Raw genomic sequence first — 17,124 nt, forward strand, 5'->3', positions numbered from 1 at the left:
TAGTTATTCTGTTGCATTGCTGTGAATTAGATCCTCCAGAACGTTGTTGTCGTGTTTCTATTTTCCTTAGGAAGTAATGTTGTGTTTTTATTTTTGGTTAATTCTATACGATCATTCTACGATTGATAGGGTAATCCTGTACTCCTGTCTCCACTCTACTCAATGCCTGTAGTTCTTCTGACCTGAGGCAGAATTTGGGACATGCGTGACATTACGGTTTCCATCTTCGAATTGTGATACTTTTGACACACATAATCTGGTGTTCTTAAGTGCCCTTTTAATTTTGATGCCTTCCTTTATCCAGTGACTATAGTCTATAACATATACCCATCCTATAATGTTTTATGCACTTACAGTTAGACCTCATCTTAGCATCGTATGCATAGATGCTCACCTAGGCCTTACGCACAATGTTGCTACTATCAAATTATCTCCTTGAAATCTATTGGCTATGCTTTAGTAAGTGATAGTGATATTTGTTGAAAGGTGTTAATTCATTTTTCTGTTCATTTATTTTCTTGCAGGGAGACCTAGGTCTATTTTTGGTGTTGTAATTTACTCCTAGGGTGCATGTATTTGAAGTTTTGGTTTATTCTAATTGATCATAGCATGAATGACTAGCATAGTTTCTTAGATTATATTAACACTTGGCATACATTGTGTTCTTCATACAGAGTGATCTGGATCATGCTAGCAAAGTCTTATGACTATCATGTTGCACTTGGGCAAACATATTGTAATTATGATTTGTTCACAGCAACATATTAGCTATACTACTATAATCATGAGATGCTCCATCTATATGTGTTGTCATTATGTTCCTCAGTAATGGTGATGTGAACGTTAGGAGGTCACCTATACCACCTTTTCTTTGACCAGTGTGACCGTGTGAGTCCGGCCTATCCCGCACGACCGTGCGAGTTTGAGATGGACGGACGGACCAGTGCGAATGGCAGGGGCGGAGGCTGGGGGCATCACATGGCTGGGGGTCGAGGGCAGGGAGGATGTGGGGCGAGGGCATGGCCTCGCCTGTGGATGCCCCCTTCCCCTTAATAGGTAGTAGAGAAACTAAAGTTTTTTACCAGTTCAATGTCATGTGTTAATGTACTGTCTATTCAACTCTCTACAAGTTATTCGATATACGCATGTAGCCATGACCAATTATAGTTATGTGCACAAAGGATCTGTTTACTATGGTGGAAGAATGGTCGTAGACACATGGTCTAAACATTATTCAACATGCTCAACATGTTCTCTGTGTTTGCTCGCCTGCCAGCTACTTGTTCTAATGCATGCCTCCTTCCTTGGCAGGTGACTATTAGAGGATTCTGCAAGAGGACACTCATCCCTTGCTCCTTTTGACAATTTGGTTAGTTGACATGCTTGCACGCTTGTACCTCGTGAAATTTTAGTTTGTGTGATTGGTTCAGTTCTACGCTTTGCCCATAATCTGATTATGGCCTATGTACATCCATGAGGTGCTGTTATTCACTGTGTTTCTCATGCTCACTTGTTTTAATGCTCGTCTCCTTCCTTGACAGGTGACTGTTGGAGGATTCTACAAGAGGACACTCATCCCTTGCTCCTTTCGACGATTCAGTTAGTTGACATGCTTGTATCTCATGAATTTTTAGTTTGTGTGATTGGTTCAGTTCTATGTTATGCTCATAAATTGATTCTGGACTATGTAGCTTCATGAGGTCCTGTAATCCTGTTAGTCACCATGTTTATCATATTCATTGTCCGTGATATCCTGCCAGCTACTTGTTTTAATGTCTGTCCGCTTCCTTGATAGGTGACTGTTGGGGGTTTATGCAAGAGGACATTCAACACTTACTCCTCTCAACGATTCGGTTAGTTTCCATGCTTGCGCACTTCTACCTCATGGATTTTTAGTGTGTGTGATTAGTTCAGTTCGACGTTATATATGTCCATTTTCCAAATCTAGACTGTAGATCAGTAATAAGGATTGTTAACATTGTTGTGTAGCTGCAAAAACATATTAGTAACGCACAAAAGTGTCCTAGGTTGACATATGGCAAGAAAGGAGAGTTTTTGGCTCACGTGCTGGGGGCATCGAGGATGTGATGCTTGGGGCAGCTCCCCTTCCTGTTTTAGATATGACCAAAAAGCGTTCTCATAGTTCACCAATAAGGATTGTTAAAAGAGATTCTCATTCTGTGAAACTAGTAAGCTTTTCTGCTCTTTCCATTATACTATTTTTAGCACTCGTACTCCGCTAAGAAATTCTCTCAAATATTATCAACATTTTTATCAGAGACTAGGCATTGGAGGAACTGCAGAGAGGATCATATCTGCATTGCACACTGTTCTTAGTGAACAAACAGATGAGGATGATGACCTGAAAAAATGCAAGACTTCTATGTGTCATGTTGGAAAGATGCAGAAGGATGTTGAAAGTGCATGTAGCAAAGGTAATGTATGTTGTCGACCTGTCCGGAGTCCTACATTTTTGCTACCTTAGTAGACATTCTAAAGATGTCCCCTATATGCAGCCGAAGATCCTCGTTGCGAGGTTCTTTGCACAAAACTAAAAGACGAAGAAACTAACATTTTCCTTTTTTGTTCCTTGTGATATAGGCTGGAAACATTGCAAGGTATTTGGTGCATTGTATGCAAGAAAAATAGATGGTGTCCTTGATATGCGGTCTCAGGTATGTAGGTTCTGCTACTTCTGTTACTACGATTAAGCTCTTGTTAGTTGTTGTTTTTGGACAACTTTTTCTGTAATATTTGTCTACCATTTATGACTACAACTTTTTCTATAATATTTGCCTGTCATTTGTATAATAGTTACTTTAGCTGAGTAGCTGTATAATAGTTACTCTAGCGGCCAACTCATAATCACATTATTATTTGTATAATAGTTACTCTAGCTGTTAGGTCTGCTATATCCATTTCTTTTACTTATTCTTTGCATCTTCTACAAACCTCTTATTGAGTGGTTGCTTGTTCACAGTTTTCCAAAGTATTATGAGAAAATACCGAGTTATCGAGCAACCACCGTGGACGCTACAAGCCTTTGGTAAGAAAGGAAAGTTGACTTGTTGGAAGCTTATGAAAAAGTGGACGCACGGGCACCTGCAACTTGTGTTATTTCGGATTATCTGGTGTTCTCATACTTGACCAGATCAATTAGATACTTTAGGATGATGGTGATCCCTGCTGATAATTAGTAATCAAAATGGTAGGATCATAGATGGCAATGCATCAGAGTTTGCTGGTCTTGGTTGAATGGAGAGTACACTACCGGAATCCGAGGCTTTGTCGAGTGTTGTATTCTTTGCCGAGTGCCTTTTGTCGGGCACTCGACAAAGACGGCTTTGCCGAGTGCCGCACTCGGCAAAGACGGCTTTGCCGAGTGCCGCACTCGGTAAAGTTAGGCTCTCGGCAAAGAACTCCTTTACCGAGTGCTGAACACTCGACATAGAGGAGCACTCGGCAAAGACAAGTTTGCCGAGTGTCACACACTCGGCAAACGGGGCTCTCGGCAAAGGGCCGTCAGCGGCCGTCGCAGAGCTGACGGCCGTCAGTATTTGCCGAGAGCCAACGGCTGGCACTCGGCAAAGAGGCTTCTTTGCCGAGTGTCACGTAGTAGACACTCGGCAAAGGACTCTTTGCCGAGTGTCATCTCTAGACACTCGGCAAAGTATATTTTTATTTTTTTATTTTGTCTCCCAAACTTTTTGTGGTATGTTCCTACACTATGTAGACCTACATGTATCATTTGTGGACAATTATAACATAGTTTCCATAGTTAGTAGATTTAGTTCGTTTATTTGAATTTCTTCGGAAAATTCAAATTTGAACTGCAGGTCACTCGAAACTTGGAAAACCGTGCATGAAAAAATGATATTCATGTTACTTAGCATAAGTTACGACCGATTGCAGAAGCGTACCGGAAACTTCTAGCAACATGCTCACTAAACATGGCCGTGAACTTGGCATCCACATGTTTAAAAATTGTATAAAACACAAACAAAGTCAGAAAATCATGAAACTTGTCCACGTGTCATGATATCATATGTACAGGCTGTGATAAAAATTTTAGAATGTTTGGAGAAAGTTGTGAGACACTATGTGTAGAAACCTAAGAGATCCACATGAAATAACTAAGGAGAGTAACATTTGACCCTCTCTAAGTAAAGAATACTCTCAAATGTTGTAAGGCAGGTTGGCTTTGTGCCTTAATGTGTTTTGTTGGCTTGTATTAGTAAAGATGTTGCCCTGCAGAACATTCTTGAAAAACACACCTATATGAGTTAAACTGTCTAACGTCGCAGTCTATAAGATCTGGGTGATTTCTAGTAAACTCATGAAGGGACCTTGGAGTACGACGTATATGCTCCACCCGAGAAGGGGACTACTGGTAGCCAAGTACTGGACATGGCTTTAAGTGAAACCCATTCACACAAAACTTGCAATTCAAGGCATAGTCCATTATCCAAGTTGTGGGTTGGTGTAGCTTGGAGTTCTAGGTGGAAGTTCAACTTAACAGTCTCTGCTGAAACACTAGTATATTAAACATTAGTGAACAGTGGCGAAATCTACAGATGGGCATTTGAGATCTGGTGGGGGATTGTTAGGATTTATGGGCTAGGCCCAATTGAGAAATTCAATTAAATCCCAGGAAAATCTCAAAAGCCCATATATGTGTATGGCTAGGGAATGGTGGAACCAATAGTACCATATTGCTAGTCCAAGTGGAGTGGAACTAGTTTAAATATGGAGGACACAATCACTCACCAAGTCATGGATGAGAGGAGAGAGTGTGGAGAGCCACACGCGAGCGCTCGCTCGCCTCACCTCGCGTGGCCTGGCCTGGGTGGGGCGGGGCGGGGCGAAGGGCGCACGACATGCGCGTGAATGGTCCGCCGAAATCCGGCCCCTCGCCTTGTGGGGACACGACTTTCTTTTGCCGTTTTAATTTTTTGGTTGCTTGGTTGTTAAGTTCAGAATCCTAACCGGTCGCTATAAAATCTAAACTGAACGCGAGATTTTCGCGTGCAGATCGGATCGAAGATAGCTATCTGTTCGCGGACTCGGCCCTATAAAAGGCGTCTGGCAGCCAGCATCCATATCATCCCAGTTTTCGTTTTCGTCTCTGTTCACAGCTGCGCCGCCTTCAATTCTCTTTATCCCGACCGCCGACGTGCATCTACGATCGGGAGAGCAGGTCTCCGGAATCCTTCGCCTTCGAGATCCTGCACCGGGAGAAGACGAATAAGGTTTTTGGGAAGCGTCCTCACGCGACTGCTCGTGATCTTCTGACGTCGTCGACCCTGCTGATTTCGCTGATCATCAACCCCGCTGCTTCGACATCGTCGACCCTGCTGATTCCGGCCCGCGCCATCTATCAGTATGTCTGATCAGTACGCATCATCTGATTTGACTTTTTACTTCAGTTTTTCTGATTTGGTCATGATTTATATTCGGAATTTAACCTGAAAATTTTCTAATTATTCAACAAAAAGAAGGTGATCGATATCGAGAGTCTCACTTGCAATGCGGTCAACATTGATCTGGCCGACCAGTTAACGTACCCGTCGACTGATTGTCGCGGCAGTCGATGCCGACCTTGTGTTGCCATGTCACTGGTTGATAACAGCGTTGATTCGATCCTGGCCTCGGTGCTCGCATGACGGGTTTCCACATCAAAAGGAAACCCGTATTATGGTTCCAGGCTTTCAGCCGGACAGACATGCATGCGGTGCGGCTGTGACTGGCACTGGTCCCGTGCTTGTGTATCCGTCCCATCAGACGATCAGATGCATCATGCATGCAACGAGGCGTGGCTGGAGCTGGATCAAATCGCCGGCCGGCCGGCCTCGCTGCGACGACGAGATACCTCTCGCCCCTGCTGTGCTGTTGCCCTGGTACTCCTACCAGGTAGCCGGTACATGCATGCATGGATGCACGGTCCATTGGCCCGTGTACTACGTACGTGTAGTAGAGCGGCAGTAGAGGCACATCGATCAGATCAGATCAGATCCTAGGGTGGCAGCCACTTTGTGTGCTGTCAATCATCCTATGGCCGGTGAAAATCTATGTGCAACGCCATGGCAGGAACTAGGAAGAGCCTAGGAGCTAGCCAGTGACTGGAGTAGTACTGCAGTACAGTGCTCGCATCTCTTCTGGTGACTGGTGCACAGACAAGGGGACAAATCCGTTAACAACGGTAGTACAGATTGTCGGGGTTAAGAAACCAACCGGATCGATAGGGATTTGTTTGATGGAATAAAAATAAAGAAAATGTCGACAAAAAGGTAAGGGCTCCTTCAACTTTTTTTAAGCTATACACTATACAGTCCTTCAACTTGCTCCATGTTCCCGGTTTTCGAATAAAAAAACTACGTATCTCTACTACTTATTAAGACTATAAAAATAGCTTGTAATTATGTGTTCTGTCATCATTCTCTGTTCTGTCATTCTCATTCATTATTTTGGCTTTCTCATTCCCCTCCCCACATAGCTCATTTTCATGTTCTGTCATCATTCCATGTTCCATCATTCTCATTCTTTGTTCTGTCTTTCTCATTCTCCATCCGTCCCTGAAAAGCCCATTCTCATTCCCTCGTAAAGCCCACGTCTAGCTAAAATTTAAAAAACACATATGACTCCAAGGGGATTCAAACCCGCGACCCCTCAGGTAAATGCGAGCAGTAGTTACCGCTACACCACATGTGTGTTTATGTCTACATCTAAGACAGAAAAACATTTACTATATCTCTCCCGAAGCCTACCTGCTACCCTTGCACAATGCGTAGTACTAGATAAGTATCACCGAGATTCTTGGATTATATTTTTGGATAGAGAGAGTAGTATTTAAAGAAGAGTCTTGTGTGCAATTTCTTTTGTTTAAATAATGTTTTCAACTTAAATTCCTTTTTTTGCATGTGTGGCATTTATTCTTTGTAATATTTTTTGTATGGATCTAACTTGTGAGTCATTTTCATAAACCAACGCCAAGGATCAATCCATGTTTCTTACTTAGAAACCACGAACAAACACCACTAGCAAGAGGCGCTCGCGTTGGCATCGCTCATGGACGACGAGAAGAAGCTTGGCGACTGCCAGTTCGACCTCTGGAAGCAGTCCTACGTGGTTGCATGTGCCACTGCGTATGGCAAGCTCCGGCGCAGCTGGCGCTTGGACTCGGTCCAGATCGGCTGCACCGCGCTATCCATCGTCAAGCAAGGGGGCCTCATGGTTGTCGGAGACTCTCGGGTTGTTCTGAGCACCGCATCCGACGGTGGAGCCATCACGCCGTCCAACTCATCGTCCACCTGAAGCCCAACCTGCCACGTAAGTCGCTACTAACCAACCATGAATTTTTGTGCGCTGGAACGATGGCCGTTGCTAACGTTATGTGAGTGTCTCGAACATGATGTATGTAGAGGAGTAGCGCATCTGGTGGTGCAACGGCCAGATGTACTACCTCGCTAATGAGTCCGGGGTGCACTTCGTCTGGCAGCCCAGCCAAGAGTCATCGGTATTCGCCATGTCGCGCACGTTCGATGACTACTATATCAAGGACTATGGCTTCATCTCGGCGCCGGAGATGACGCCGAGGAGGACCGACAGCAATGACCAGTTTGTCATCCTCACCACCGTTGGGGTAGCTTTTGTGCCGGCCTACCTTTAATTCTCTTCGCAAACACACACACTTGCCTTTTTATTTAAGTAAGCGTGTATGGTGGTGCGTGCCTGATGACTGACGATGTACGAGTGAACTTCTTCCGGCAGGTGTGGGACGTGCTCTCTAATGATGAGACCATGCAAATCGTGGCATATATCCAAGTCTGCATGATATTGATGGTTGCAATGTAGTGATTAAACAGCTAGATTAAAATAACAAAATTTATGTATGAACAAGATCACAAATGGATTATGAAACCTTTTCTCATAACAATATAACACACATTTTGTATATAAGTTATCGTGGTATTATATGTTCCCGTAGCAACACACGGGCACTCAACTAGTATTAATATATGTATATACATAAATGAGTGATTTTCAAGAGATCGTCAAATTTTAGTAGTGTTTGGACTAGTTATCGCTTCAGTTCCAATCTTATGCAACATGTCTCTTTTTGTGTGATGCGCGGTTATAGAGAACATATATAGTTGACTGCAATGGAGCAAAGGTCAATCGAATTCATGTCGAATGTCTGTGAACGATGAAAGATGCATGGGTGAATCGGCTTAGACCAAGGGACTTAGTACTAATATCTGAGGACACCGACAAGCAAGAATATATATGGAGCCGTGAAGATATCATTCACCAAGTCGAGACTACAATTGGTCAAGATAAATAGTGACGTAAGAACATGGCAATTGGACGCGAGGACAGACGGTGACACACGTCGAGATTGTGGAAGACGAATAGCAGATACATTTCTCTAGTAGGATTTGGTGGTTAATTTGGGCATCAAAACCCGAGCCAGAGTTTGAGATGGTCATGGCGACACATGGCGTCATCGTGAAGTTTGTGTCAAGGTGAAGCATTCTTATGAAGGGATCATGGATGTCAGATTGTACAGATCTCCACTTAGACCATTATACCCTTTAGGTTAAGGTGTTCAGACAAAATAACCAAGGGAAGACTTGGAAACATGTAATAGTGAAAGTCACCTAGAGGGGGGTGAATAGGCGAAACCTGAAAATTATAACTCTAAACCCAAATTTGATCCCTTGATTAGTGGTTAGAACAAGATGCACAATTATCGGAGTATAAAACTAAGTCCTTTGCTTGCAAAGAGTGTTGCTTTCAAAGTATGCGGAAATATCAAATCAATACAACTAATAAGTTTATGGAGAATAAAGCAAGAGGGCTTAGATAAGAAGAGCAATAACACAAGTTCTTTCTTGCTACGTGTTGCTTCTCTAAATGAGAATTTATCTTGAAGCAACAAAATAATATTAGCAAGGAATAGTGCAGGAGAACTTAGAGAGGAAGAAAACAAATCAAAACCAATGAGCACAAGAGACACGAGTGATTTGTTTTACCGAGGTTCGGTTCTCAAGAACCTAATCCCCGTTGAGGAGTCCACTAAGGATGGGTCTTTTTCAACCCTTTCTCTCTCTTCACCGATCACCAAGACCGGCGGGCTCTTCTTCTTCTTTGTCAACAAGAGACCGAAGTCTCCGCAAGGCCAACCACAAAGATAAGGGGCTTGTTGGGGGCCTTCGGCTTCCGAAGGTCCTCAAAAACGTGATTTGACAATATTTTCTAAGTATGCAAGCATGTATCTTCGGAATCAGGTTACGGGTATACAAGTGTCTGGTCAAGACGAAGCTTGAGTGGGACGGAAGACGATCATGACGAAGGATGAAACGATCACGAAGCTATGTGCAGAAGAGCTTCGGCATAACAACAAAAAGGGGAACCGACTTAAAGATGAAAAGCCAAATTAGACCTCGAAGAATTACTATAGAGTTATTGATAAAAGTAAAGGGCGTTAATGTAATTTTACACGGGCTGCGTCCCGTGCCTATAAATAGATGAACAGTACTCCCGTACTGTTCACGCTGACTCGACATTGGCATCACGCTTGTACCCTTACTTTCCTTCAAGTCGAAGGTACATTTGTAATATTGTCATCATTTATATAAGAAAAACGAATAGAAATAAATTAATAAGGAATGTTTAAAGTTTCCATATTATGTACATAAATCTTTTCTTAATCTTTTATTGTGATTATGAAGGTACGACCTTCATAACCTTCGTTCGAAATTCATTATACCTAAGGGGAAATAATGCTTCAAAGGACGAAGGACTTTAATATTTAACATTGTGTGTTGCCTTGTTCTTGATTCATAGCATTTGAGAACAAGTCCCCAACATTGGCGCCCACCTCCGGTGAACTCACTTCCATTTCTTGAGCTCTGAACACCTTCGGCAAGCATCACCTTCGTCATGCCGCCGAAAAAAGCTTCAGCGACAGGGGCTGCTACTCTGCAGCCATTGGATCCCAATCAGGACGTCCTTTCTCTTAGGGAGGCCCGAAGCCAGAAGAGGAAGGCTGCTAGTCCAACGCCTCCGGAAGATGACTTGGATCAGGAGATCCAAAACCTGGAGATCCTTCAGCAACAGGTGCAACGAAAGAAAGAGAAGATGGCTCGTTTAGCTGACCTCCAGAGACAGATAGATGAAGCTTCCGAAGAGGTTCGTCATCTTGTTCAAGATGACCACAACCGAAGGCCTCCGCGCAGAGAGCTTCATCAGGAAGGTTTCTACAATGAGGACGACTGGTATGAAGATTTCCATCATAGAAATTTTGCTTTCGATGATGCTTCTCCTCTATCAACAGAATTGCAGGCTACACCATGGCCCCAGTCTTACAAGTCACCCCAGCTCCCCATGTATGACGGTCATACAGACCCGAAGCAATTCTTGATGAGCTATGAAGCAACCATATCTTCGTATGGTGGCAACACTGCAGTCATGGCAAAGTCTTTTGTCATGGCCGTCAAGAGTGTCGCTCAGACCTGGTACTCCTCTCTCCGGCCAGGGACAATCACCTCTTGGCAGAAGCTGAAGGATATGTTGATAACCAGCTTCCAAGGGTTTCAGATGAAGCCAGTTATTGCTCAAGCTTTATTCCAGTGTACCCAGGACCACGAAGAATACCTTCAGGCGTATGTCCGAAGGTTTCTGCGTCTAAGGGCACAAGCGCCAACAGTGCCCAATGAAATTGTCATTGAGGCCATGATTAAGGGGCTTCGGCCGGGACCTTCAGCGCAATACTTTGCCAGGAAGCCACCACAAACTTTGGAGAAGCTGCTCCAGAAGATGGACGAGTACATCCGGGCCGACAATGACTTCCGCCAAAGAAGGGAGGAGGCATTTAGGTTCTTTGAAATGACTAGGGGCTTCGGAGGAAGATTTCATACGAGGCATGTCAGGTCAATTCATAATTCCACTCAAAGTGATGATAGAGGGAGCCAACAGCAAAGGCCACAATACTCTTCGCAAGCTTCGGGACAACAGCAAAGCTCTGTTCGGCCGCCAGCGCCAAGGGGCAGAGGCGCCAGGGGCTTCGGGGGAAGATTTGGGGATCAGCCAAGAAGAATTTACTGTCTATTCTGTGGTGAAGACAAGGGCCATACCACCAGGATGTGCCACGTCACCATCCAGAAGCAAAAGGAGATAGCAGAAGCTGCAGCACAACAGAGTCAGCCGAAGCAGGTCATGCACACTGCTTCGTACCATTCGCCTTACATCCCAGAATATGTAGGCAACCACTCTGCAGCTTCTGTTGCTTCGGCAAGTCAACCCCAAGCATCTTGGCAACAACCTCCACCGCCACCACCAACGCAGCGAGGACAACAGCCAGAAGGGAGTCAGCACACTCACCTTCAGAGGGACTTCAGAGAGGAGTCCGAAGCTCGCACAGTCAATAGCACTGTGCCAGAGTCGAAGCACATTTACTGACAAATATCCTACTTCGACAGCAGTTTTTTCGCATTTTTACATTCAGTATTACTTTTTTGCTAATAAGGAACAATTATGGGAAGTCTGAGTGTCTTTTATCGTTTTTCAATTTCTTGTAACAGTTTCGTCTTTTACCATAATAAAAATATGTCTTCTCCATAGGCTTGAGTTGCCGAAGCATACGAATTTATGGTGGCATGAAGGACCTTTGTATTATCAAAAATTTGTTCTAAGGGACACAGTGCAATTTATTCGAAGCAGTAAAAAGTCGTTCCTAAGGTAACGCAGTGTAGGTTTTCTGGGCTTACAGCGAAAAGTCAGCGCTGATTCCGCCAAAAGTAAAAGGCGAAGAAGCTCCTAAGGGAGGCTTACAGCGAAAAGTCAGCGCTGATTCCGTCGAAAGTAAAAGGCGAAGAAGCTCCTAAGGGAGGCTTACAGCGAAAAATAAACGCTGATTCCGCTGAAAGTAAAAGGCGAAGAAGCTCCTAAGGGAGGCTTACAGCGAAAAGTCAGCGCTGATAAAAAACATTGTGTGCTTTATCGCAGGGATGTGTGTATTTTCGGCACAAATATCATTTTGCATAACATAACATCATCACATCATTTTGCATAACATAAGCATCATACAGCATATTGCATGTGGAACAAGAAGGGGATACAGTATTGATCTTCGGAGAACGCTTTGAAAAAGAGAAAATCGTGCTAAGGCACAAGATAAATTGAGAAGATTTTTATAGCTTCGGAGAATATTTCACGAAGCTTGGATATTCTTCATCAGAGAAGTATGGAAATTCTTCTGATATATAAAAGATTTTCTTCACGAAGCATGAAAAGAAGGGAAGGTGTTTTTTCGCCGAAGGCTCAAAAATGGTACGTATGCAAAGTTTCATGCATCGTAAAGAATTGAACTATAAATAGATTATATATTACATTCAAAGTTACAATGTACTACACATGTTACATTCCAAATATTTTTACAATAGCATCTAATCCTCCTTAAGAACTATTTCTGCAGCTTCGTTCAGTAGCTGATCGATAACCTTGTCCATGATGGCTTCTGCCATTTTTCTAATTTCATCATCCCCCTTCGGGTGGGGGCCCGGAGATGCCTTAGCAGGTTCTGAGGGAGGAGAAGATACGACTATATTACTATTACAAGCCGCGAACAAAGTCTGGAATCAAAAATTACAACAGAATAAAAATCACTAGTTAATACCTATTTGCCCTTCGGGCTTTGTGCCTTTCTCAGCAGCCTCTGCTATCTTCCTAGCATCATGGATGCCTTTTTCACTTCTTTGAATGATCTCTTGAGCCATTTCTCGGCCGCCATTGTCCCAAATGTCGGTGAAAATTTTTCCACCAACCAGGCTTGATTCGGCCGAAGGGTCCTTTATGTCTTCGGAGGACAAGGCGGTTTTGGCTTGTGCTAAAGATTTCACATGATTACAGCCTTTTCTTTCCAGCACAGTAGCAATCCCCCTAGCGCCTGAAAAAGCACATATATCTCCATGGCTATTCAAGATTTCTTCGAAGGCCTCAGCTTCGTGGCTGATCCATTCAATCGGGCCTTCTGGATTTCCCCTTGTGAAATTCTCTTCGCTAGAGAATGCGCCAATGCTGGCGAAGCTGGATTTTATCTTCTCAACGCACTCTATGTATTTATCATAGTATCTTTTCTTGGAAGCACGAAGCTCTTCAACATTTATTTCCAAATGATTTGCCCATTGATCACTAAGTTCTTGTTTTGTTTCTTCTAGTATGCGTTCTTCTTTAGCCCTGGCCAGTTGTTTCTGAAGATCCTGAATTTCGCGTTTTTGGGCTTCAGCTTGAGCCTTAGAGGTAGCTTCGTCTTCCTTTATTTTATCCACTAGTGTAAGCAGAATTTTATCTTTTTCCAAAGCTTCGTTCCTCAGCTTGATAACCTCTGCTCGTAAGTTGTTGAAAGCAATATTATAACTTTCGTCTTCAGCATTCTTTTGCGCTCTCAAAGCGTTGCTTAGTATTAAACCCTATATGAAAAAAGAATTACTATAAGAATAAAAGAATGATTCAAAAATTGTAAATTTCTAGATATACAATTATCGCACCTTCAGACTATTATATGCAAGGCTATCCGCAAGATCCTCCTTCGTCATAGCGCATAGTCCAGCTTCAAGCTTCGGAAACCCCATACTCCTAGCCATCTCCCGGCAGACAGATAATTCTTTGTTGTCAGGGAGACAGTATAGGAAGTCATCTTCGTCTGTCCCATTGAACACTAGTGCCCCCTTCGGATATTTTAATTCTCTGGCATAGTGATTAGCTTCGTAAATCTCTTCTTCAGATAATTTCTTCCCCGAAGCATGTCGCACAATGTAATCGCGTATGTTGGAAGGTGCTTCGGGGGCAGCAGTGTCAATTTCTTCAATCGAAATTGGCTCTGATACTTATTTTTTCGACTTCCAAAGCTGCCTTTGTAACTTTTGTTTCTTCGGTTTCCAAAGATTGTTCCTTGGTGGGCTCTGAAGGCCCAGCTTCAGCTTCAAGTTGTTGCTTCGAAGCTTCAGCAACAAAGGCTTCAGTAGACACTTCAGAAAGTTCAACAGTTTTCTTTGGAGTTATGCTTGAAGATTTAATTGTCTCCAAAACATCTAACACATTAACCATCCTTTTTCTTTTCGGGGTTACTGTTGGACCCTTCTGGCTTTTTCCTGTCTCAATCTTTGCTGAAGGACTTAAAACTTCTGATGTTTTTGCTTCTTCAGTCCTTGGTTCTTGCATCTTTTCTGTTGTTGGCACTTCGGCCAATTCTTTGATTTCTGGCAGCAGGGTTGATTTTTTAGCTTCGGTGGCCGAAGAGGTCTCACCGGCGAACTCAGGCACTGTGGCCAGTTCAATATAACATGGCCGGTGTGTGAGAACCTTTACCCTTTTCCTCTTCGGCGCCGACTCACTAGGAGCGGCTGAAGTAGTCTCCTTCGCAGAGGAAGTATTCTTTCTTTTTTGACCCCGCACTGGATAATGGTAGTCGGGGTAGACGAACCCAATTGCGTCAAATACTCGGTTTAGCCTCTTCTTCTTTCGGCCTCCGAAGGCTGCTGACAATGCAGTATCTTCGGCCTTTGAATATACCCCAAGCAGTTCATCACTTACAGTCTCAATGCTTTTTAGCCAGTCGTCATCTGGCTCAACGAATTTATCTCCGAACTTAAATGTGTATTTCAGCCTGACTAGACCACCTTCGTCAGTCTCTTTAATGGTCTCCTGTGGCATTTCCCATTTTTCCACAAGTGGCCATACTCTGAAGGCAATGTGTTCTTGCACCAAATCCCTCGTCCCAATAAAAGAGCAAACAACACCGAAGGCTCTCTGGCATTCTTCGGCTGCTTCATTCATTTCCACCTTCGGCCTCCGCAGGCCGAAGCGTTGCCAGATGGGGCACATAATGATTTTCTTTATATCTTCTCGTGATTTCAAGTCATTCTTCACGTAAAACCATTCCGTCATCCAGTCGCCAGGCCACCTCTTTCGAAAGGTCGGCACGGGGCAGCTTGACCCAGACCGGGATCCGAAGCTGTAGCAGCCAAAATTGTTGTGATACTGTTTCTTACCCCAGGGTTTTGTTTCGTACAACAATTCATGTATGTTGTAGAAGCTTTTCGCATCAGGTTCCAAGCCTTGGCTTCTCGCGGCCCACACGAAGATATTCATCCTTATGATTGCTTCGGGGGTAAGTTGGTGAAGATAGATTTCAAAAATCTTCAGCACCTCTACAACAAAGCTGCTTAAGGGAAATCGTAGTCCAGCTTTCAGGAAGCTTCGGAATACCACGACTTCATTTTCCTCAGGAGTTGGACAAGTCTTCTCTCCTTCATCAGCCCTCACAACGGACAAGTCCAGGAAATATCTGCCCCTCATGTTGACAAGATGATTTTCTTTAATACTAGATTTGCCAAAAACCGCATGGCTTGGTCGCTAAGGTCGATCTTCGGAGTCTTCACCACTGAAAGGGAATTAGGCTTACACCTAGTTCCTATATAATTTTGGTGGTTGAATTGCCCAACACAAATCCTTGGACTAACTAGTTTGCTCTAGTGCACAAGATTATACAGGTGTAAAAAGGTTCACACTCAGCCAATAAAAATACCAAGTTTTGGATTCAACAAAAGAGCAAAGTGGGAACCGAAGGCCCTCTGGTCTGGGAGCACCAGACTGTCCGGTGTACACCGGACAGTGTCCGGTGCACCACCGGACAGTGTCCGGTGCACCAGAGGACTCCAACTCGAACTCGCCACCTTCGGGAATTTCCAGAGGCAACTCCGCTATAATTCACCGGACTGTCCGGTGTACACCGGACAGTGTCCGGTGCGCCAAGGGAGGTCGGCCTCAAGAACTCGCCAGCTTCGGGAAACTCCAACGGCTAGTCCGCTATAATTCACCGGACTGTCCGGTGTGCATCGGACTGTCCGGTGCGACTCCGGAGCAACGGTCATCTCCGCGCCAACGGCTCTCTGCCGCGCATTTAATGCGCGCTCTGCGCGCGCAGAAGTCAGGCGCGCCCACTCCGGCACACCGGACAAGGAACAGTAGATGTCCGGTGTGCACCGGACACCCAGGCGGTCCCACAAGTCAGAAGCTCCAACGGTCAGAATCCAACGGCAGTGATGACGTGGCAGGGGGCACCGGACTGTCCGGTGTGCACCGGACTGTCCGGTGCGCCATCGAACAGACAGACTCCCAACGGCCACTTTTGGTGGTTGGGGCTATAAATACCCCAACCACCCCACCATTCATTGCATCCAAGTTTTCCACTTCCCAACTACTACAAGAGCTCTAGCATTCAATTCTAGACACACCAAAGAGATCAAATCCTCTCCAAACTCCACAACGCCATAGTGACTAGAGAGAGTGATTTGCTTGTGTTCTTTCGAGCTCTTGCGCTTGGATTGCATCTTTTCTTTCTCGCTTGTTCTTGAGATCATAACTCCATTGTAATCAAGGCAAGAGGCACCGATTGTGTGGTGGCCCTTGCGGGGAAGTTTTATTCCCGGCTTTGATTTGAGAAGAGAAGCTCACTCGATCCGAGGGATCGTTTGAGAGAGGGAAGGGTTGAAAGAGACCCGGCCTTTGTGGCCTCCTCAACGGGGAGTAGGTTTGCAAGAACCGAACCTCGGTAAAACAAATCTCCGTGTCTCACTTGCTTATTCGCTTGGGATTTGTTTTGCGCCCTCTCTCGCGGACTCGTTTCTTTATTACTAACGCTAACCCCGGCTTGTAGTTGTGTTTATAATTGTAAATTTCAGTTTCGCCCTATTCACCCCCCCTCTAGGCGACTTTCAATTGGTATCAGAGCCCGGTGCTTCATTAGAGCCTAACCGCTCGAAGTGATGTCGGGAGATCACGCCAAGAAAGAGATGGAGACCGGCGAAAAGCCCACTACAAGCCAAGGGAGCACTTCATCGGAAGAGTCCCGCACCAAGAGGAAGGAGAAGAAGAAGATCTCCTCCAACAAAGGGAAGGAGAAGAAATCTTCTTCTCACCACAAAGAGAAGAAGGAAAAATCTTCTTCCCACAAGCCGCGTCGGAGTGGGGACAAGCAAAAGAGGATGAGGAAAGTGGTCTACTACGAGACCGACACTTCATCAACATCGACCTCCGGCTCCGACGCACCCTCCGTAACTTCTA

This window comes from Zea mays, chromosome 8, assembly GCF_902167145.1.
Source record: "Zea mays cultivar B73 chromosome 8, Zm-B73-REFERENCE-NAM-5.0, whole genome shotgun sequence".
Taxonomy (NCBI): Eukaryota; Viridiplantae; Streptophyta; class Magnoliopsida; order Poales; family Poaceae; genus Zea; species Zea mays.